The sequence below is a fragment of the Balaenoptera musculus genome, chromosome 16, assembly GCF_009873245.2.
Source record: "Balaenoptera musculus isolate JJ_BM4_2016_0621 chromosome 16, mBalMus1.pri.v3, whole genome shotgun sequence".
Classification (NCBI taxonomy): domain Eukaryota; kingdom Metazoa; phylum Chordata; class Mammalia; order Artiodactyla; family Balaenopteridae; genus Balaenoptera; species Balaenoptera musculus.
In genome coordinates this window covers 74,742,776-74,766,681 of record NC_045800.1, presented here as the reverse complement: position 1 = coordinate 74,766,681, position 23,906 = coordinate 74,742,776, and the positions used below count along the sequence as shown (strand labels likewise).

General features: G+C 39.1%; 1 protein-coding gene across 5 annotated transcripts in view; it reads left to right on the top strand.

Annotated features, from left to right (window-relative positions):
• Positions 1 to 23,906, top strand: part of BICC1 (BicC family RNA binding protein 1) — a 305,439-nt gene that overhangs the window by 103,120 nt on the left and 178,413 nt on the right. The gene's annotated exons all lie outside the window — the stretch shown is intronic.

The following is a 23,906-nucleotide window of genomic DNA, read 5'->3' as shown; positions in this document are numbered from 1 at the left end:
CTGCTTTTAGCTGGGGCAGGCTTGCCACAAGGGGAAGAAAAGAGAAGACAAATAGCAGATTTGCCTTGGGTTGGCTGTGGTGGTACAAATAGACGCAATCTGTGGAAGGATTTTTTTTTCTTTTTTTGAGTTCTTCTTTAACTTGCAAAGCGATGTAAAAAGCAGCCTGTTGAGCTTTGTGTGACTCAGACATTTTAAAACCTGAATCGAAACACAGTGTATGTGGTCATAAAGGACCTTCATTCTTAGAAGATTTGCTAATATTTATCACTCTTTGCAGAGCCATATATACATTCCAGCAGTTTAAATGGAAACACATGTTTGAATCCAGGAACATGTGTGCATCCCACAAACTGTGCGTTGGAATCATAGATTACATTCTTGGTCACAGGTTAATGAAGTCTCTGAGTAACTAAATGGAGTACTTTTTAATATCCTCATTTTCTTCTTTTGTTCAATAAAGTATCTTCCTGATCGACAAGTGTCAATATAAGATTTGGATACTTACCCTGGGAAAAACCCTGCAGCTTACTAAAAGGCAAGCATCCCAAATTTCGGAAAAGTAATTTTCAGTGTTTTGACCGGACAGAAGTAGACATTATGGTCTGTCTCCAGTAGAATGAAGGAGCGGAGAAGTATTGAATTCTCCTCCAGGAACTTTCTTCTAGTCACACATCTTCCATTAAAATTAATGGCATTTTGGGAAACATTTGGGAACAAAAAATAAACCACATTGCTGTCATTAGCATGTTGAAAAAATGCTTTTCTTCTCCCAGGGAAATGCAAATATGAAGTTTCTATATGCTTATTGTTAGAATATATTTTGGTTTTTACTCTGGGGTGTGTATCACAAACCAAAATTAGAACCTCTCTTTGAGCTGAGTTTAAAATTTGACTATCCTGACTTTAAAAATATCTAAGTCTGGAAGGATACCTCCTGGATTCATACTGGCTCTCCCTAAGGAGAGGATTGGAAGAGGAGGATGAGACTTGTGTATGTTCCTTTGGTTTTTTTGGCCATCAAATATATGTAAAATCATAACAATATGATTATAGTTACTATTTTCATTAGTAATTTTTGAAATTAAAAAATAAAAGAAAACTTTAATATCTTTAAGAGTAAGAATGGGTAGATTTCTACAAGGGTTGAAATTGTAGTTTAACAACTACTGGGATCACCAACCTGTATTGTCTCAAATTTGGAGCTATAATTTGCAGTTGTTCAGTTACTGTACACTTAGACTTTTGCCAGGAGTCACAGTTATTGTTTGTTTCAGAGATCTCCCTGTTTTCTGTATACTGTTTTACTGTATGTGTTTTAAAATGTTTTATTTACACTGATATTCTATTAGGGTAAAGTTCTAACCTGTTACAAGCAGATAATGCCAACAATATCTTGCCTTAAAGAACAGTTCTTTAAAATTAGAAGCATCTTAAAGTGCGAAAATAGGGGAATGGTTGAATAAATTTTGGTGTATTCACATCATGAATTATATGCTATGTTTAAAAAAAACTAAGTAAATCTTTACCCATTGACACAGAAAGATACTTGCAATGTATTGCTGAATCAAAAAGCAAACATATAAATAGTATGATTTCTGTTTTGCAAAATACATATAAAAACAAGATAAAATATAGGTCTGAATGGTACACATTTCAGATACATAAAACCATCAACAGAGAGCACACCTTTTTATTTTGTCCTTTCCACATAGTACAATTTTTAAGTAAGTGGTACATCTTTTGTAAAATTTTAATGAAACAATAACAAAAAGGAAAAAAAAAAGAACAGTTCTTTATTTTACTTTCATGTAACATTCTAAGGAGAGTACTCCCGCTTGGTGGGTGGCATTGTCCCATGCTGTCAGTGAGAGACCCAGATTCCTTCTAAGACAGAGCCCTGCTGTTCCTTAAGGCACGATCTCATCTGTATGGTTAAAACTGGGTCATCACCATGGCCAGATGGGAGCTGGTGAGAAGGAGGGAGTGTGCCGTGGTCTTAAGGCAGGTCAGGTCTGGGTCTGGCATGTGTCACTTGTTCTCACATTCTCCTGGAGAAAATTCCTTTATGTGGCCTTATGTAACTGCAGTCATAGGGGTGGGAGGAGGAGCATCTGGAGGAAATACTGATTTTGCAAACGCTATTTACCAAAAGACAGATTAAAGAAAAATGAATGTGGTCGGAGGGTAATATCTCTGTGTGTTAAGGCTTTGAAACGTTTTGTATTATCCTTTGGGGCTGCTCTAAAAATTTGTACCACAAATTGAGTGGCTTCCACACTAAAAATGGGTTGTCTCACCTTTCTGGAGGCTAGAAGTCCAGGATCAAGGTGTGGACAGGGTTGGTTCCTTCCTAGGGCCGCGAGAGACAATCTGGTCCACGCCCCTCTCCTGGCTCCTGGAGGTTTGCTTGCCGTCTTCGGTGTTCCTGGCTTGTAGAAGCGTCGTCCCCATCTCTGCCTTCTTCACATGGTGTTCTCCTTGTGTGTGTCTTGCTGTGTCGAAACATCCTCTTTTTATAAGGACACCAGTCCTATTGGATTAGGGCTCACTCTAATGATTTCATCTCTCTAATTACAACTGCAGTGACCCCGTTTCCAAGTAAGGTCGCATTTGAGGTACTGGTGGTTAGGATTTCAACATATGAATTCTGGGGGACACAATTCAACTACTAATACCTTTTAATGGAGGAAATAAAGTTTGTAGAACATTTACTATAATTAGAAAAATTTGGTAGAATTGTCGTGTTATCATGTTTTGATACTCAATTTGATCTATAGATTTTAACTTCCTAATCATTTGTACTGAGTCGTTTTCTTTCCTTATAGCAAGTCATTTTGAAGTTGTCTATAACAAATACATAATTAACATGCAAGAAAGAAAAAAAACATCCACTTAGTCATCCCACCTTTGAAGGAGAACTACTATTTATACACCCTTAGTCCTTTTTTCTATCTATATTAAAAATGTGAAGTGCTTTTTAATATTCTCTGATTGGCTGATGAGATTACAAATTAGACTCTTTGTATTGGGTACATCCCAAATGTTTTTCTATGTTGAAATTTGCAAGTTCTCCAGTAATTGTACTTTTTATTCTTTGGCTCTAACTATATTTACAAAAGGAGGGAATGGATACAACTATTGCTGTTCTCTCTAGTTCTTTGTCCACTTCTCAATGGAACTTAATTGAAACACATGGAAATGATCTGCCAGGAGTTTTACAGTTCTTTGGCCAGTTGTTCATGGCTTACTCACTGTCTGTCCTGTTTCCTTTAATCACTTCTTTTTTTCTTTCTCTTGTGAATGACTACTTTTTTTCTTTCTCTTGTGAAATGACTACTTTTTTCTTTCTCTTGTGAAATGACTATGGCAAGATCTTGGAGGGGAAAATGTGTTACAGTGTATTAGGTGGGGATGAGTAAAGTGATTGTATTACAAATGTGATTCATCAAAGCAAAATGCTTAGGATCTCGAATCCCAATGGCTGAAGAAGAGAAAATCCATTCGGCATCATAATTGATGAAAGCCAAGTTTTTCCATTACATTGGGTTATATACATTGTTTCACCACAAAGTACACATCACATATTTTAAAGTAGAGATATTTTATACCCTTAAAATGTGTCAGTTTAGAAAAGTGACCTTTGAACTATGGTTTTTCAGAAGGGCTTATCACTAAGACTAATATAAATAAGAAACTGTTTGATGGTTTATGTGGTATATTTTTATTACCCTCAAGCTCATCTTGTTAGGCAAATAGATTTGTCATTTTGAGACTGGAAGGTAGCAAGTGTTGTCTTCTGGGATAAATTGCTTGGAGGAATATCTGTCTCCCTTTGTACCTCGAAATGAGTGCATTAGTTGGTCTTAGATGGGGACCACTTGAATCTTCTTATTGGAGGGGGGGAGGCAGAAATCTCTAAGTATAATTGCTTCTACTTCCTCCACTGACCATTATTTTGTATAGGTTGAATAGGTCATAGTCCTCTGGTCATAGAAATAAGTTTTGATTTAATTATTTAAAAGTGAATTCACTTCATTATAGCCCATGATATACTTTCTCTAGCACTGAGTCTTTATGCTTAAACATTTAAAATCAAATTTGATTTAAGTGAAATTAGGATATTTAAGGTTTTAATCTCAGTATATGTTTCAATAGGTAATATATTCACGTGGTTCACAATTCAGACATTCCAAGAGGACGTGTATATACAGTGAAGAGTATTTGACGTCACAGCTCTGAAGATGGGCTGAGGAGGCTGCAGAATGAGTGTTGATTTTGATTCCAGACTTAAATGTTGTCACCACTGGATGTCATCACAAATGGACAGTTAGGCCTTAAAGCCAACATTCAGGGACCCTGAGTTCTTATTTCTGATGACAGCGTTATGGACTTGAGCATAAGTTTCATTGAGAGAGTCTGTGATCACTGTTTTCTCCTACAACTGTCTAAATAGGGGTAACTGGCACGTACAAGACTTAGAAAAAATGGACAACCCCCCAAACAGGTTATTCTGGTCATCTCTTAATTAACTAATTATATTTATTTTTAAAAATTAATTTTTTTTTTAAAGAGCTCCTGACTTATTTATTTATTTATTTAAATTTTTTTTTTTGCTGTGTTAGGTCTTTGTTTCTATGCGAGGGCTTTCTCTAGTTGTGGCAAGTGGGGGCCACTCTTCATCGCGGTGCACGGGCCCCTCACTATCGTGGCCTCTCTTGTTGCGGAGCACAGGCTCCAGACGCGCAGGCTCAGTAATTGTGGCTCACGGGCCCAGCTGCTCCGCGGCATGTGGGATCTTCCCAGACCAGGGCTCGAACCCGTGTCCCCTGCATTGGCAGGCAGACTCTCAAACACTGCGCCACCAGGGAATCCCAAAAATTAATTTTTATTGGAGTAGAGTTGATTTACAGTGTTGTGTTAGTTTCTACTGTACAGCAAAGTGAATCAGTTATACAGATACATATATCCGCTCTTTTTTAGATTCTTCTCTCATATGGTCATCTTTCAGAAAGTTGTTAAGGGTAAGAATCTGTCCTGTTTTTATATCTTCTGATTTGCGCTCTGTCTTCCATCAGAGTCGAGCAGATAAGGGTTAGTGAGAAAAGATTAAGAAAAAGACTGTCTTAAGTGATTTGCTCATTCTCTCTTTTTCTTTTCTAAGTTCTGTCTTTGTGTTGACTTGAATACGAGGAGCCTGGGTAAGCCAACATTCAGGGACCCTGAGTTCTTATTTCTGATGACAGCGTTATGGACTTGAGCATAAGTTTCATTGAGAGAGTCTGTGATCACTGTTTTCTCCTACAACTGGCTAAATAGGGGTAACTGGCACGTACAAGACTTAGAAAAAATGGACAAGCCCCCAAACAGGTTATTCTGGTCATCTCCTAATTAATTAATTATATTTATTTTTAAAAATTAATTTTTATTGGAGTAGAGTTGTTTTACCGTGTTGTGTTAGTTTCTACTGTACAGCAAAGTGAATCAGTTATACAGATACATATATCCGCTCTTTTTAAGATTCTTTTCTCATATGGTCATCTTTCAGAAAGTTGTTAAGGGTAAGAATCTGTCCTGTTTTTATATCTTCTGATTTGCGCTCTGTCTTCCATCAGAGTCGAGCAGATAAGGGTTAGTGAGAAAAGATTAAGAAAAAGACTGTCTTAAGTGATTTGCTCATTCTCTCTTTTTCTTTTCTAAGTTCTGTCTTTGTGTTGACTTGAATACGAGGAGCCTGGGTAAGCCAACATTCAGGGACCCTGAGTTCTTATTTCTGATGACAGCGTTATGGACTTGAGCATAAGTTTCATTGAGAGAGTCTGTGATCACTGTTTTCTCCTACAACTGGCTAAATAGGGGTAACTGGCACGTACAAGACTTAGAAAAAATGGACAAGCCCCCAAACAGGTTATTCTGGTCATCTCCTAATTAATTAATTATATTTATTTTTAAAAATTAATTTTTATTGGAGTAGAGTTGTTTTACCGTGTTGTGTTAGTTTCTACTGTACAGCAAAGTGAATCAGTTATACAGATACATATATCCGCTCTTTTTAAGATTCTTTTCTCATATGGTCATCTTTCAGAAAGTTGTTAAGGGTAAGAATCTGTCCTGTTTTTATATCTTCTAATTTGCTCTCTGTCTTCTATCAGAGTCGAGCAGATAAGGGTTAGTGAGAAAAGATTAAGAAAAAGACTGTCTTAAGTGATTTGCTCATTCTCTCTTTTTCTTTTCTAAATTCTGTCTTTGTGTTGACTTGAATACGAGGAGCCTGGGTGTCAAGCTCATATTCTCGAGCATGTTGTACAGTCACCTGTTGAGTTCTGTCATCATATCAGGTACTTGGCTTTTCTTTCGGCAGTCATTTCACACAACTGCTTTATGAAAACCACATTTGCTGTTTTATTCCTCTTTCAGCATCTACGGAGGTAGGGGATGTCATTGGGGTTCCTTTAAACTGTGTGTTTGATGGCAGTGAATATACCCTAATTGCTATTGTGATTTTTTAAAGTGAATAATAATAGTTAATTTAAATGAATACCCTGTGAAAGTTTAGTCATTACTGGTTAAAATGTCTCTTGAACCCAAACTCAAAGCATTGGATCATGTGGGAAATCACATTGAGTTTATGATTAGATTACTATGTAGGCCTTAAAAATCATGTAAACATTACTAGGGCAGAAATTATTCCAAAATGTTAAGTGTCTGTCTCAGTGATGAGATTATGGTTGATTTGTATTCTTTCTGTATACTTACTATGCAGTGAACCCTTATTATTTTTAAAACCAAGATTAATCATCACCACCACCTCATGGAGAGAAACAGATCGTAATGGCTAAAGTAGGTTGAGGTTGCCTGTGAATGCATAAATTATTGCCAATTTGTAGAACATAAAGTATTTTGTTGAAAGAAGTGTAAAAGGTCATTTGGTTCTGCCACCCATGAAGTACGGAAGTTCCTTCTGTATCTTCTACAACAGGTATAAAGACAGTACAGGTCTCAGATGTATATACAAGGCAGATCATTTTTAGTCAGTGCTGATTTTCAGAAAGTTTCCCCCTTTCTTTTCATCCATGTGATCTTTTTGTTTTGCCATTTGGAGGTATAAAAATTTTTTTGAAGATATTTTTTATAAAATCTGTATGTCTTCTTTTCTTCAGACTAAAGATATTTAGATTTTGTTTATCATATAACTCAATTTTCAGATCCCTTACCATGCTATTCACTTTTAGGAGCAGGATTTTACATGTGGCAACAATATCTGGGTACAGTATTTTGGGTATAACCTGACGAGTACAGCTATAGTGAGGCCATGATATCCATGATACAGATGTGATCCAGAAGTAGCTAAAGATTATATAATTTTCAGGCACTGTTAATTGGTCACAGACATGAAGAATTGGCTTTTTTTTTTTTTTTTTTTTTGGGCCATTCTTCATCCAACTGAAAAGGAATGTTTGGCTCCAACTGTCATTACTAGGTGTATAATATAAATTAAGGATACTAGAATCCTGACTGACAGGTTAAAGCCCACTTATAGATAGCTCACATGCTCTGTCACTCTGAACTCTTGACCTGACATTTGGCTTGGAGACCATGTGGCAGTTAAGGTGGCCAGAACATGAAAGTGTGGGAAGCATCCCTTTGAAGGAGTTCACCTGGTTCTGGGACTGTGTAGTCAGAACTCCTGCATGATTTTCTTTCTTCATTATGGACTTCACAAGGTTACCTGGGAAAAGGACTCAACCACAGCATGACAGCCCATAAAATGACGGGGCCAGTGCAGTGCCTTTTAATGTGACTCCAGTGAATGCTGTGACATTTAGTAAAGAGCTTTAAGCTTGACTGCTTTAAAATGGGTTTACAGAAGAATTAGTACATTTAAAAGTTGGGGGTGGTGGTCATGTCCTTTTCTTCTAGACACGGATCTGAATGGTCTTCGATAGATTTTTTTTTTTTTTTTCAGGGTCAGAGACCTAGTTGGTGGCAGCCAGGACTTGAGGAGTGCTTTTCTGACTTTGTTTGACTGTTGTTCATAAAATATAAATCATTTTCTGTAAATTGGTGATTATCATGCCGTCTTGGGGGGACTGTGCTCCTATAGTGAGAAAAGTTCTGTCTAAAGCTGTTAAGTTTTGCTGGGTAGGACTCTGAATTAGAGTCATTGTGGTGCATTAGAGGGACAGCCAAAGGGCTGAAGCAAATTAATACAGTAAAACAAATGGTATGGATTTTGTAGTCTTTTATATTTTGTTTAAACAGTCACATTTCAAAATCATATTAAGGTTGGTTGGTCTGATATTTCACTATTTTATTTTATCCAGGAGAGTTATAATAGTGGCTTATGGTCATCTCATGAATCAATCCTTTCTTTAATTTAGGAACTCTTGCTGTTTTTTAAAGAACAGCCTTTTGCTTGATGGCGTTTAAAATTTTGCATTTTATTTAGACAAAATAGATTGCTTTAGAATTTGTACTTTGGCTAATTCAACTCTTACCTTTTGTCTCTGAGTAATACCTTTAAATTTATGGACTTTGGCATTTATGTGATTATATGCCTGCCTTTCCACATACCCTCCCATGAGAAAAGGAGAGGAGCCAGGTGTGTTTTGCATCACCCGTTTCGCTGCTCTTCCAGCCGCAGCTGACAGGCCTAGATGTGGCACCAGACCCAATGAGGGACCTTCTGTAGACACTGGCCACGACCTGTGTGACGGGCTCTGAAAACTCACTGAGCGAGACTTGTCTCTAACAAATCGGGGAAACTAAGACCTAGAGTGGTAGTGGGGATGCGGAGGGAAAGGTCGTGGTGTCGGGTGGGGTCGGGGAGAAGCCGGGGGTGACCGTGTGGGCCACGGGAAAATGCTGGGGTCACAGGGGGAAGCGGCTGTGAGTCAGCAGAAGAAACCCATCCACAGAAGGGAACATGGAACAACAACAACCACCAAAAAAAAAAAAGAGAGAGCGAGAGAGAGAGAGCGAGAGAGAGAGCGAGAGAGAGAGAGAGAGAGAGAGAGAGAGAGAGTAATGCCTCTTGGGGGAGCTGGCACAGTTTGTGATGCTTCTCAAGTTTGGCTCAGTAGGTGCTTTTGCAAACTTCTTCCCTTCTCTTGATGTGCTTGAGAAACTTCGGTGTCTGTGGGTAGAATAGTTGAACCCCTCGATGAGTATCTCAAATTAAGTTGTATCATTAAAGGAGCAGTGCTCCCTAGATAAGACCTAAGACATTCTCCCCAAACGGGTCATTAAAATATGTATACAGCAGCACATATATATATATGAATTCTATTCAGAGAGAATGTTCATCATATACTGGTACAGTATATTTTCATGTTTTACAACACATACCACAGTGTATTTAAAACATGCAAATATACCATACCAGTATATGATTAACACTCTTACTGAATAAAATTCATATATATGTGTGTATATATATGTGTTTGTATATATACATATATATATGTTGTGTGTGTGTGTGTGTGTGTGTGTGTATGAATAGTATTCTTATTCAGGGTGTGTTTCTTTTTGCTCGTCAGTTGCCAGCATTATTCAAGGAATCATAAGGTCATAATTGCTGTTAATATCTTCAGTGGAAAAAGCTGTGCTGGCCTTATTTTCCAAAAAGATTTAGCTGTGGGCTTTTTTTGTATGTTTTAGGATTTCCTCCTTCTCCTTGGACATTGGCACTAATATATTGTTTTAGTCAGTGTTATGCTTTTTGTGGGAAGTTTATAGTCAGCCAACGTGAGGAGGGGTTAGTACAGCATACAACATTTTCTATTATTCTTAGTAATGGTTAGGGAGAACACTTTGTTACTCTTTGCCTCTTTAAGTAACATGATCCTTGAATTAAATTATTAAATATCCTGAATGTTACTCTCTTATGTTGTATGTTCAGCAGTTGTGGATTGTCCCAAACTAGTTCTTTTGCAGGTTTTTATTTCTTTGGAGGCAAGTTCCTTCTTGAAAGGAGCTGCGTTTTGTCACTTTAAGAGGTGAAAAAATAGATTTCATTACCGTTTTTTTCCCCCTTGGTGAAATCAAAATGATCTAGGATAAGTGTATAAGTATGTCTTTCCTTCCTTAGCATTTATTACCATTAGTACTCTTGTCATTCTAGATTATCATTCAGTCATTCAAATTTTCTGCTTCTTAATAGTTAAAGCGATGACGATTGGGAATGAAGGAATTTAGCCAGAGATGAAACCAACTACAGGCAAATATATAGAGGCTTCTGTGTTTCTTTCTCGGTTTTCTTTCTTGAGTTTTCCATCAATTACTTTTTTGAGAGAGAGAGAGAAAAAAAAAAAAAACCCAGCTTCAATTCCCATGTGGCTGTTTACTTTGGAGTTGCCAAGAAACCTTAATCCCATGTGAATAAGAAAACTGTAAACTCAGTTAGCTTGGAGTTGTTTTCTTAAATAGAACCTCTTCCTGTTATATTTGTCTATGGGATTTTCCGAGACAATTGTCCAAATCCATGTGTAAGTCAATAGGAGATGCTGTTTGAGACGCTCTGTGGCATGGTCCTTAGGTTGATAGGTTGGGAGAGCCTAAATGTTTCCTGGTTTCAGCCAGTATGTTGAGAGGGAGTTATTAACAAAATTGAGGACGTAGTATATTTTAGTATTTATTTGGAACATGGATGTTGTGTTTCTTCTCATTTGTGAGTACCACTTCACTTTAACATCCCTCTCACACATTGAAAATATGGTGTGCTAGGGCTTCCCTGGTGGTGCAGTGGTTAAGAATCCGCCTGCCAATGCAGGGGACACGGGTTCGAGCCCTGGTCCGGGAAGATCCCACATGCCACAGAGCAAGTAAGCCCATGCACCACAACTACTGAGCCTGCACTCTAGAGCCCGCGAGCCACAACTATTGAGCCTGCGTGCCACAACTACTGAAGCCTGCATGCCTAGAGCCCGTGCTCCGCAACAAGAGAAGCCACCGCAATGAGAAGCCCATGCACCGCAACGAAGAGTAGCCCTCGCTCGTCGCAACTAGAGAAAGCCCGTGCACAGCAACGAAGACCCAACGCAGCCAAAAAAATAAATAAATGAATAAAAAGAAAATATGGCGTGCTACCTCATACTCTGTCAATCTGGAAACTCTGTCTTCTAGTTTCATGGGAATACTAAAGAAGAAATAATTTCTACCTTCAAAGAGCTTTCAAGCAGAAGGAGAAAGATGTTTATAAGAAAGGGTTAGAATGAATGATGAAGTACAGGCTTTACAAAGATGCCAAGGAGGCCATTCATGAGACACTTACCACCCTCCCTGTGAACTACACACTGCAGGTGCAGGATCGTGGAGGGGAAACAGGCGACATCTGGTCCCTGTCCTCAAAGGGGTCACACTCTAAAGGAGAAGTGGCACAGAAGTGCCACCCAGGGTGGCGAGAGCATGTAACAGAGGAAACAGAAGGAGTGATTTGTTCTCCTCTGAGGCGTCAAGAAAGGCTGCCCTCAGGAGAAAGCGTTGGAGCAGGAATTTGAAGGAAAGGTAACACATATGATTAGTATGTTGGGTAAGATTAGGTCAGGCTTTGTGGAAGAGTTTCTGAGCAGAGAGCAGGGTTGAGATTAGGTTAAGATGTCTTCTAGACCTGTGATAAAGTGACCTAAATGTCTTAATGGAGGCAAGATGGAAAGGCATTCCTCACGGAAAGAACCCCGAGTGCCTTTGCAAAGGCAAAATAAGAGACAGTGGAGAATGTTCTTCTGTTCTGTGGCCTAGAAAGCAAATGAGTTAAAAGTGATATATATCATTATATCATCTTTTTCTGAGTTAATTACTCAGAGTCAAGTGGAAGGTTGAGAGGATGAATAGAACGTTTGGAAATCCAGATTAAATTTAGGAGATCATACTGTTTGTATTCATCGTCTTTAAGACGATAGCCAGGATAACCAAACATTTTGTGTTATAGTTTGTTTTGCAGCTTCTGACTTCTTTGTAAGTGCTGGCTTTAGGGGTGTATTATTACTTTTTTCTTCCCTCTACTTTCCTGGAGGAAAAATGCATTCCCAGGAAGATTAACTTTTAACTATGCTTTGAAACATGAGTTTTCAACTGTTGTAATACCTTCATTGCATTTTGGACAATAAAACTTCCAAGTTTGGAATGATGGCTATAAAATAAATAACATCATTTGACTAAGTCCCAAACCTTCTATGATAGGCAGTTTTTAAAAAATGTATTTTCCAGGAGGACAGTTGAAAATTTTGGCTTTGCAGTTTACTTCTGGCTGTGTTTTATGGGAATCAGACTAAAACTTCTGAGACCAATGATTCCAGTTTGGCAAATAATAGAAAATTTGGTTCTACGTGTTCAAAATTAAAGCTTGTCTTAAAGAAATTGTTGGCTATCAACCATTTAGCATGTTCTAGTGTTAGCATTAAACCACCATTATACAATGATGAACACGTACAGAGAAGGCCAAGAATATTCGAGATCGAGTATTGTATGCAGAATAAATATAGCCAAGTCTCATTTTTTCAGGGGAAGGTTTTCTAACTGAAAGAAGTGGAATTCATGTTCCCTTTCCCATTTCCCTAACTCTACTGTGAACCATTTTAGAGTTAGTAAATTCTTAATATACAGCAGTATTCTTAACCCTCATTGGTGTAGGTTTGCCTGTGGATCTTTTAAAAGCTATTGATGTCCAAGCTAAAGATTCTGATTTAATTCTTCTGGAAGGTTAAAGCTTGAGCATTATTATTATTTTTTAAACTGCCCAAGTGACTTAAATATGCAGCCAAGGTTTGGAACCACTGATACAGCATGTGGGCAAGTGCAGAGAGAAATTCTAAATTTGTGTTGGTCTCTAATGCTGATTAAAAGGAAGGAATTGTGTGTATTTTGTGTGCGTTTGTGTCAATTATGAATGGATTTCACTTTCTGTTGAGTTTCATTCTCTTAGGACTAAGTGTTCTGTGGTACAATTTCCAAAAGGATATACTCTGGAACACTAGTTCTGTATTATGTTAATAAATACTGTACTTTTAAAAGTTCCATGATTAGGTAAGTTTGAGGAATGCTGTTATATACGGTTAAAAAAGGCTCTTTCCTTCAGAACTGCTTGCAGCCACTAATGTGTTAGTTATTTGCATTTTGTGAATTTGTTAGAGGAATATATATTATGCAGCACTTCATAATACTATTTGATCATTTTTTTTCCTTTTGGTGACAAGATAGTCTATAGAATTAAAAACAATCAGTGATTATTTAGAAATTCCTTTTTTTCCACTGACCAAGATTTGTATTAGGGCTGGACGTGATACACTTATACAACGGAGACTTTCTTAAAAAGTGTATTCCTCAGTGAGCCTCATGATAGGGGGAAGAGTGTAAATCATTGCAGAGTACATGATTCTTTCCTAAACACATCTGTTTATCATTTGATACCATGCTCAGAATTTTTTAACATCTTTCCATTGCCTCCCAGATAAAGCTTAAATGTCTTTAAGCTTTGGCATTGAACGTTCATTACAGTCTGGTTCCTTCCTGCTTATTGACCTTTGTCTCCCAGTGCTCCTTAAACCAACCCCCCTGGTATCAACCAGTGGGATCCCCAAGCCGTGATCATTCCTGACTTTTGTGGCTGGAGATAAAAATATCTACCCACCTAGAAAGTCTTTTTCTCACCTTGATCTCTGACCCTTTCCAGTTGTATAGCTAAAAGTCCCACCATTCTGTGGCATGTTCCAGGCTGGCCCAGCCTCTGTGGACAGTTTTCATTTCTTTATACGTTACACACCTGCATCACTTTGGATTTTATTAAACAGTTAATTTTCTTGTGTTGTTGTTCTGTTCTCTGGAGTTGATATACTAATAGTCCAACTAGTTTCTGACTTCTGAATTGAGAGAGTCAAGTATTTTGGGGTCTAACCCATTGGTCTCTGTGCATGGTTGGGGCTAAGTAACTTCTTAGAATCATGTTATTGTAGGACTGAAAGGGACCTTAAGAGATTTTCTAGTTTAGCATAGAAATGAAGAAAGACCTAGAGAATTTAAGCCATTTGTCCAAGTCATATAACTTTCTAATTGTTGAAGCTGGAGAGGAAACCCAAGTCACTCTTCTTTTCACTGCACTGACAGTTTATGTCTTTTAAAAAAATCCATGCGCTCTTTCAAGAAAAATTAAAATCTCCTGGCCTTCTTTCTTGTTAATGGCAAAACAGTTAATATCGTTACTTAAAACAGATCAAAGTAATGAGAGAAAGTGCTGTCTTGTTCCTCACTCTTCCAACCTACCCCCACATTTTGATGCTTTGGAGGTTCTTAGGGAACACTTGTTTGAGATGGTGTTTAGGAAGCTGGGTTTTTAAAACTTGGATGTCCCAGAGGTGATTACAGTGTGCATTCCTTCATACCATCCCCTCCTTATCCCTTCTTCCCTTTCCTGATGCTATGCCCTCATTCTGAACCAATCAGTGAAGGAAAGAAATAAGAGATGTCAATATTATGAAGAACACTAAACTAGGTACCATGAGATCTGAGTTCAAGTCCCAGTGCAGTCACCAACGATGAAATCTTATGCAAGTCATTTGGTTGTTGAGACTAGTACTCACTTAAAAATGGAGACAGTTCCTCGTAGAATTAGTGTTAAAATCAGTTGAATCTGAGCAATTTCAAATTGGTTGAAATTGAAAAGCTTTGAGCAAATGTGAGAGATGATGGGATTCTTCTGAGACCCTTCCATGTCAGTGCTTGCATCTTTGAGGTTGAGGGAAGCCTGCAGGGCTTTATTGTTTTAGGATGGGACCCCTTGTTTTTATTATTGTTATTTTTTTGGCCATGCCACGGCTTGTGGGATCTTAGTTCCCTGACCAGGGATTGAACCTGGGCCCATGGCAGTGAAATCAAGGAGTCCTAGCCACTGGAGCACCAGGGAATTCCTGGGATGGGACCTCATGTCTTTAATTGCTTGGGGCAAAAACCACACACATGTCTATAATATCGTTGGTAACTCTTTTCAGTTTAGAATTGAGTGATAGTAACTTTTATTTGGGGATACTACTTTCTGGATTCTTATGTTGAGAAAAGATCCCATTTGTTGGTTTGTTTTTTTATTGAACTATGTTAAATTTTTTTGGTATTTGACAGTAAAAATATTTTCTTCCTTAGTGACTTTCTTTTTCTTGAGGTGCTGTTGATGGTGTTAAGTGCTCATGCAATGGAATAGTTTGCACTATTAGAAATCCTAGTCCTCCTTTGTTATGGGATGGAGAATTGTCAGGGAATGAAGGCCTGTGGCTGGGTGAGGTTTGCTACCAATAAAGAATCATCAGGGCAAACCGAAGTTTCATTTTGGATGAAAAAATATTTCTGTTCTGCTTGGCAGAAGAGGATAAAAAGAAAATCCAAGCAATTTTTTGATTCAGGGGCTGCCAGTTCTCTCTGGGTGCAAGGAACGTTTCATGTCTCAGCCACAAGAATTTGCCATTTTGGTTCAGATGTGCACTGTCTTCCCTCCTCATGCCTGCTCTGCTTGCAGCTTGTGGCTTCGTGGCTCTTGGCTCTGAGCCATGAGCGTCCTTTGAAGACCACTCATGAACTCCTTTTTCTACAGCCTGTTGGCCTCTTGGTAGGGGTAGTGGGAGCCATGAAACATGATTGTTTTGAAAGATTTATTGAATATTGAATGTGGGGCACTGTTAGGCCTCTGCAGGGACCTGATAAGACAGTGATTCTCTTGGTTGCTGATTGTAAGTGGAGGTATTTATTTGGGGATCAGTATAGGTTTGGATATTGTAACTGACAGTTAAATTGGTACAGGCGTGGTGGGGCTGTGCTGTGAGGGCCAGGGGGAGCCACTTACATAGAACCTGTAAGGTGAAGAAGACCGGGAACTTTGGGCGGATATGAGACAGGATGATAAAAGGGCGGATATAAGGAAATGCGAATGAAGAGTCTTGCTAGCATCTAGCGGTGTGGAGAAGAAGAACATGAAAGAATTAAGGATGACTTCAAAGTTTCAAATACGAAAAGGACACACATAGTACTGTCTAGCAGGAGAGCTGTTTTGGAGAAGCGTGTTGACTTTGAAACCAAGGTGGAGATGTTTGGTAGAGTGTAGCAGAGAGATCAGGGCTGAAAATAGTGACTTGTTTGGAATCACTTGCATTATTCCAGCAATAGTGAAGTGGTTTGTGTAAAATTGCCTATAAGCTAGTTTTCTTAACCATCTCCTTAACATTATGGAAAATAACCATTACATTTTATGGTAAGTAATTATGGAGTTTGTTTTTTTTTTTTTTTAAAGGAGATTTGAAAAAAATGGCTAGAAGATATCCAATAGGAAATGCGAGCATATGTGTATTCTTTTTGAAATGTGGGTCTGTATTTGGAAGAGCTCAAGCTGCAGTGAAAGGCAGAAAGCTTCAGTTCTTTGTCTCCTGCCTTCGTTGCTCTCTTCCTGTCTCAGGTTCCTCTCCCCTAACTCTCCTGCCCTCATTTTGGTCTCAGTGCTTCTGAGATGTAGACCACTGTCTCACTGCCACATATGCATCAATATGTGGTCACCCAGAGTTCACAGACTTGAAAGTTCCTTCTTCCAAAGAGTCACTTGTGTCACATCAGCCTCCCCAGTGGTTCTGTGGTATGGTCGTAATGAGAAAGGAGGCCCAAGGCTACTGTACCAGTTTATTAACAGCTGGTTATTGGGAAAAGAGCATTGGATGAGGAGAAAGAAGAGGGAGATAATCCCAGTGTTGGATATCTTTTCTAAGTCTCTGGGTCCTTATTCATTAAGGAAGGGGCAGAACCATCTGGTCTCAAAAGCTGTGATATTCTGCTTTTTTAGTGCACAGAAGTAAGATCCGTATCCATACTATAAGTGTTGCCAATAAATCAAGACAGGGTCCAAGTAGCAGCTCATAGAGTATATTTGTTCGTCATGGGAGATTTATGTAGCACTCTTATATTTGCCAAGGCTTTTATTTTCCTGAACTCCCCAGTAAGATAGGGCAGGAGGAAGGTCTTCAGTTGTTAAAGCAGTCTCAATAAGCAAGCCCACCATTGAAATTAATCCAGGTTCATCTTCTTGGAAACCACATGGTAATGACAAATGGGAGCATGTACAAAAAGCTTTATGCTTTGCCCCGAGCCTCACGACTAGTTCTCGTTAACTGAATTTTGGACAGAAATGGTAATTTCTCATTAAGCATAAGGAAACATTATTTTGTACTCCCGGTTGAGGCAATATATAGTAAGTTAAGCAATATAAGTGTCTCAGAAAGGATTGGGTGAGAAAAAGAATTGAATCCACAGCCTAGTTTTTGTTGTAGGTTCACAACATATGCCCTACCTTTGTTTAGTGACAACATTCCTTGCAGATTTTGTTTACTATTTGTTACTTGTACCAAAATGTTTACCTGTAAACAGGTAGGAGTGTCATGAAATGTAATAACTAGTCTTGATTCATACTGAGGAATGCTGAATTGTGACTTCTTTACATGTGAAATTTTAAGGTGTTTTCAGTCATTAGATTCTAAAGAAATTACAAACTGCCTGTCTCTCCTTTTTGTGAGTTTTTAATTCCAGAGACCAAAAAAGTTTACATACGTAGCTTATAGACATTTGCTTAAATCTTAAGATGGTTGTTGAAGCCTTGGAGTAAAGTTATTCAATACATATTTGTTGATTGAGTGAATGAAATGATTTACTCATTAAAATTTTTTTTGAGTTTTTTTAATGTGTGCCAGGTACAGTGTTGGGCATACAGTGGTGAATGATTTAGATGTAAGTTCTGCCATTATGGAGCAAACAAATTTTAGTGAAGGATACAAACACAATACAAGAAAATAAGCAAATAAAACCATGATTGATTGTAATCCATCTATGAAAGAAACATGCAAAGTACTAAAATGGGGAAAGGCTTATTAAATGGATGAACATATCAAGTAAAAAAGAACTCAGTTTTTTTAAGCTAAGTAATTTCAGGGGACAGCTAAATTTTAATCATTTCCTTGGAATATACAAAAAGCTTTTTATAGTGTTTACTTCAGCTTTCAAAAGCAATTCTTTACCCTCCCACTTACACTAGCACATTTAAGAAATCTTACCCATGAAGGATATGATTGTGTTTTCTTTAGTTGTCTTTATTGGAATTCTTTTACAGTTCTTCCAAAACAGTACTACATTCCTTAGAGCTAAGCCTCAGCAGGAACAATGAAGCATCTCATTTGATGTATTATTCCATTACCTATGATGTCAAGACAGTTGGTAAAAAATTTCTTTTTATAGAGCAACCAAAGTGGGGGGAGGGGGAGGGAGAGAAAGACCGATTTAAGCCAATCTAAGCAGTCAGATCCCGAGGAAATGATTTAGGGAAGCTTTATCATGTGATGGCTGCTATTCATTATCTACTCTGTGTTGGACAGACTCGGGGTTTTGTTTGCCTTTTAAATCAGGGCAACACTTGGATTGTGGTTTTGCTGTCGTGCCCTTTCTTCATGTCGGAATTTTTCTAGGGCTTGTTGCAAATTCCAAGGCAGATGTTTGTCTTCCTGAGGTTCGGGGATGATTTGGCGCCATCTAGGTTGATCTCTTGCTTTCCCTGGAAGAACACTGTTGCTGAATAATTTCAAGCAGTGACAACTGCTGGAAGGAAGTGTATGGTGGTGTCTTCATGCCCCGAGCTAGTCAAGTCTTGATTAGTCTTAAAGAGACGAATCATTTATAATTTTAAGTTCTAATAATATAGTGAAGCTTATCACTTGTATTTTAGGAAACCAATAACTTCTACACTTTCTAATGAGGAATGAGTTGGCCACGTGGTTAATAATATGGTTAGACAGAGGAAACCTCACTCTAGGGATTCTTTGTTTTTTGTTACTGTGGTAAAATACATATACCATAAAATGTATCCTTTTAACCATGTTTAAGTGTATAGTTCAGTGGCATTAAGTACATTCACGTTTTTGTACCGCTTAGATTCTTGCTGTGAAAAATCAACCCATCTGAATTGTATTTTGACATTAAGATAAGTCACTTGTTTATAGGGAAAAAAATTTCATGTTGAATCACAGAAATGAAATATTTTGCTGGAAAGATAAAATTTGAAGTTGTAATAGCTTTGCTGCATATTTATCTGGAATAGCCAGGATTCTTAGAGGTCAGCTTTGCACATTTCAGTGAACAGTATCTAGTCACTCTAAAGCCGGCATTTAGAATTACTAAATAGTTGATAGATGCTGGGTGCCTAGGAAAAAGCACAAGGAGTTCTTTGCATTTTGTGAGGGATTAGATACTCTGCACTTCAGGAGTGAGCGAAAATGCACAGCAGCTGCTGATTGTGGCTTCTTCTTTTTCTTTTATTTGTACTTTATTTGATGCATTTTAATAACCAGTGAACTGGAATGTCTTCTGTATTTGTAGATATCCACGTATACACGCAAGTAGGTTACAATTCCACAGTGCCTGGGTGACCACAGCAGCTGCATGCATACAGGTGTGCCCGTGCTTCGTGGGGAAGCGGGTAATTTCCAGACTTGTTTCTCAGACTTCAGCACATCTGATCACTTCAATTTTTAATCCACGCTATATCAGCGATTTTGTTTCTTTATTGGTCCTCTAACATGTTTCTACATTTCACAGTCTTTACTGTGTTATTTCTTACTCCGCATTGTGAAAGATGCTTGTGGGAAACAGCACTTGTGTGGAGCTCAGTCCGTCTTCCCTGAAATGTTTATTAAGTCTGTGTGTGTGTCGTGTTCCAGGATGGAGAATAGTGACTCTGGTAGGGCAGAGGAGGAGGTCAGAGAGAGGAGTTCTAGGCTGGCATTATTCCTGGAACATGGTGGAACTTTTTCTGTAATGAGTTCCTGGTGATTTGAGAACACCTGCAAGACCTTTCCCTCAAGTCTGGGCTGTGCAGTCACCATTTCTGTTCCACCAGTCTGGCCCTTTGTCCTCTCTGCAGCCCGTGGTCTTGCAGGAAAGTGTGGTTGACTGCATGACCCATGATTTAATGGGACAAATCAGCAAGAACACCTACGCTCCTGAAAATATGGACCGTTCATTTGTATTATTCTTAGACCACAATGCCTACGAGGTGACATTTACTTTTGGGGCTTGTCAACCAGCTCTCTCTTAGATGCCACTGAACAAAATTTTGTGTTGTCTGGCTTTCTCAACCGACCGGTTACTTAAAGGGAAGCCAAGTTGAATTTCTCAGCTTAAAAACTGGAGAGTTTAAACCCCTGTGGTTGGGTCTGTCTTCTGAAGGCTTTGTGATGGTGCCAGTCTCAGATCGGGCAGTGAGCCTTCGAGGGAGGGGTGATAGTCTCGCTTACGTGACATCCTTGTGCATCCAAAAGCATTTGGCTGCATCCAGTGTTTGAAGCACCCTCCTTTGATTACAGAGCTCTTTGCTGTCCTCTTCCTTTGCATCTGATTTTGTCAAGCTTCCCAGATATTTCCTGAAGCGGTTTCCTCCATAGTCATCTGTAACCATCTGTCCATCAGAGAAACCTTTCCGTTACCTCCAGATGCAAACTTGGCTGGCCTGCGTTGAACACAGCACTCTTCTGTTTTCAGGGTGAGTTCTGAATGGCACAGTGGTCAAGCTTTAAGGTACACTGTGTTATCCCTTGTTTCACAAAGTGTGAAGGGAACATAAGAGTTTGGAAATAATCTGAGGTGAGGAGCATTAGGGTTTGTATACAAAACACACCTCAGAATCGGAGCTTCCCCCGTGGTCAAAGCTGAAACGCTGACCGGTTATGAGAAGCGCAAGTTTCAGAAGATTAAAACTGTGTCAGTGGCTCAGGAAGATCACAGGTTTTATGGCTACAGGAGCCTCAACCTCAGAAGATCTTTTGTGAATTTGCTAAAGGAGACCCTGCAGTATGTGTCTGGTAGACTGTGTTGTCAACAGCAACTACTCCCAGCTGCTGTATGATTATTTCTGGTTACGTCTCAGTGTGGGAGAAATAGAGTTGCTTTTGTGCTACTATGAGTTAAAGCAATTCTACAAAAATTAGGAATTTAAAGTATCTAGGATGGGGGCTTCCCTGGTGGCACAGTGGTTAGGAGTCTGCCTGCCAGTGCAGGGGACACGGGTTCGAGCCCTGGGCTGGGAAGATCCCACGTGCCGTGGAGCAGCTAGGCCCGTGCACCACAACTACTGAGGCTGTGCTCTAGAGCCTGGGAGCCACAACTACTGGAGCCTGAGTGCCACAACTACTGAAGCCCGCATGCCTAGATTCCGTGCTCCGCAACAAGAGAAGTCCCTGCAGTGAGAAGCTTGAGCACCGCAATGAAGAGTAGCCCCCGCTCGCCGCAACTAGAGAAAGCCTGTGCAGCTGTGAAGACCCAACACAGCCAAAAATAAATAAATAAATAAATAAATAAATAAAAAAAATCTAGGATGACCTATACAGCTGTGAGACAATCCTCGATGAATATTCCTTCTCCCAGCTGAGTTAGATAAGGTGGTGATCGAGCTTTTATTATTACTTATTCATTTTTATCCTTACTAATAATTCTAGCAATAACACCACTTTCTAACACGTGGCTACCCTTTTCCTAGTCCCTATAACGTGTCAGACATGGTATTGAGGCACTTGCTGCAGAAGACATCCCGTAATCCTTGCAGAAACCTGGCGGAAGCTTTATTCTGACTTCAGGGAAAGGAAATTGGCTCAGACAATTTGACTGACTTGGCCCGTGCGCCTTGTACAGATTCCACTACCTGAGACCAAGAAGTTGTGAAGAGAGGGCAGTTGAGCTCTTTTCAGCCAAATCTTAAAAGCAGTCCAGGGAGTAGCCTTTTTTTCACATTAGCCCATGAGACCCCCCGGCCGCCCCTGCACCTGGGCGCCTCTGGTTTCTTTGTGGCCCCCTGTGTGTCGCAGGCGTGCTTTGTGGCATTCCACAGCTGCTCCCTTTAAGACTCAGAGCTGTGCATCCAGAGCCACATGAGAGTGATTGGAAAAACTAGATAAGAATAAGTATTTTCTTGCTTTGATTTTTTAAAGATTCTTAAGCTTTGAAAACATAATTAAGTTTAATTCGTCTAATATTGTCAGGAAGGGCAATCTTTTAAGGAGGAAAAAGAAAAAGCCTTCCATGTAAAGATATTTGAGATCTGATAATACTTCTACCACGTCCTCTTGATTAAAAATTTAAGTGAAAAACAGTGTATAGGTTCTCTCCTTCCATCATTTTGACAGTGTAGCATATGTTGAAAACTAGCTTTAATATGCCTATATATATTTTAAGCCAGAGGCAAAGTTACTTTTAAATGTCAATTTTTAGTAACGACGTTCATAGGATAGTATTATGTCTACACTCTAAAAGGTTGAATGTGTGTTGAAACAAAGCATTTGCTTTATATGGACAGAAAGGGACCCCCCCGCCCCCAACCACTACCCCCCAACACACACACAATTTGTGGTACCTTAGGTCAAGGTGGAGAAGCTGATGATACGTTTTAAAGAGGGTATGCAATTAGAACCACATTGGCATTTTGGCGGTTATTTATTTTTCCAGGGAGAACGTGCTTTCAGAAATTGCCAGTGGTTGCTAGGCAGACTTCAACAAACACAAAGGACATTACCCAAGCATCCAACCTGGCTGGTTTCTCAATTTGAGTTTTGTGATCCTGGCTCAAAATGTAGTCAACTCTATTACTGTTTGAATTTGGAATACAGAATTTTGCCAGCAGTCACATTGTCATTTGAGTCAGTAGTGAAGTGAGTTTTCTCCCCAGGAGGCCAGGTGACTGACTTGAAGTAAGGGCGTGCTGTCCAAGGCTGTGGGCCAGGTCATTTGAACCGCCTCAAAGGTGAAGAGAAACTATATAAAGAAAACAACTCCATCTTGCCGGGAGGAGTGGCCTTTTCCTTTGGTGCTCTCCTTTCTGATGACTGGATTTTCCTGCTGGAGATATGCTGGCTTTTTTTTTTTTTTTAAATCTCTTCTGGCAAATGAACAAAATTTTCACACACCCAGGTACACTTAAGTCCTTTACTTAAGCAGCTTTTCTAGATGAATTTGGAGCAATGCCAGTGAAACTGAAGAAATACATGTTTTTCTGGACTAGTGATTAGACGTGCAAAGCTGTTGAAAAGTAATTGTTGAACCATAGGTCTGTACATTTACTTATCTTTGTTTTTGTTTTGCACTGACTCTCCGGGCCAAGAACAGTGCTGTGCTATTTACCATGAGATGGAAAATGTAGACCAATTACGAAGGCTAAATGTTTCAAAGGCAACACCTTTTAAATGTGTCAGTCATGCTGGGGGCAAGATGCTGATAAATATAACTTTCCACTTTCCCAAATAGAGTCAGTATGCACGTTTGGGATGTTTATAAGAATGTGAAATATGAAATTTACCTTTACCTGTAAAAGAAGTATATATGAATAACCCATTGGGCTAAAATTCTCCATGATACACAGACAGAATTAGCTTTACCATGCTTCCTGGTGAGCTATGACTATCATATATCCTTCCAGAAAGGCTTAGGGTCTCGCAGGCTGCCTGCATTGTCTGTTTGGATATCATTACATAGAGGTGAGGCTGTGGCGATGACTGTAAAGATCGACATCCTTCTGCGTATAAACGCTCGTTGCTAATAACCCTTTTCAATTTGGCCTCATGTGTCTAGAACATTTTGACCGAGACTCGCATGGTATCTGTGCGCCTCTTGCACAGAACCTCTTAGGAAGCTCACAGTGGAAGTAATGGAAGTTCACCATTGTATTTTAGGCCGTGGGAGACACTTCTGTGAAAAATGCAACAGGTAGTGCTGCCTTTGGGAGATACAGGGTCTCTCTTGCCTTGTCTGTTTTAGGGAGTTCACATGTTAGTTTTAAATACAACAGAAAATGTTGCTTTTTATAAGTTTATATTCTATTTGGAGAAATAGCTTTTTCTTTTTTTTCCCCCCCCAGT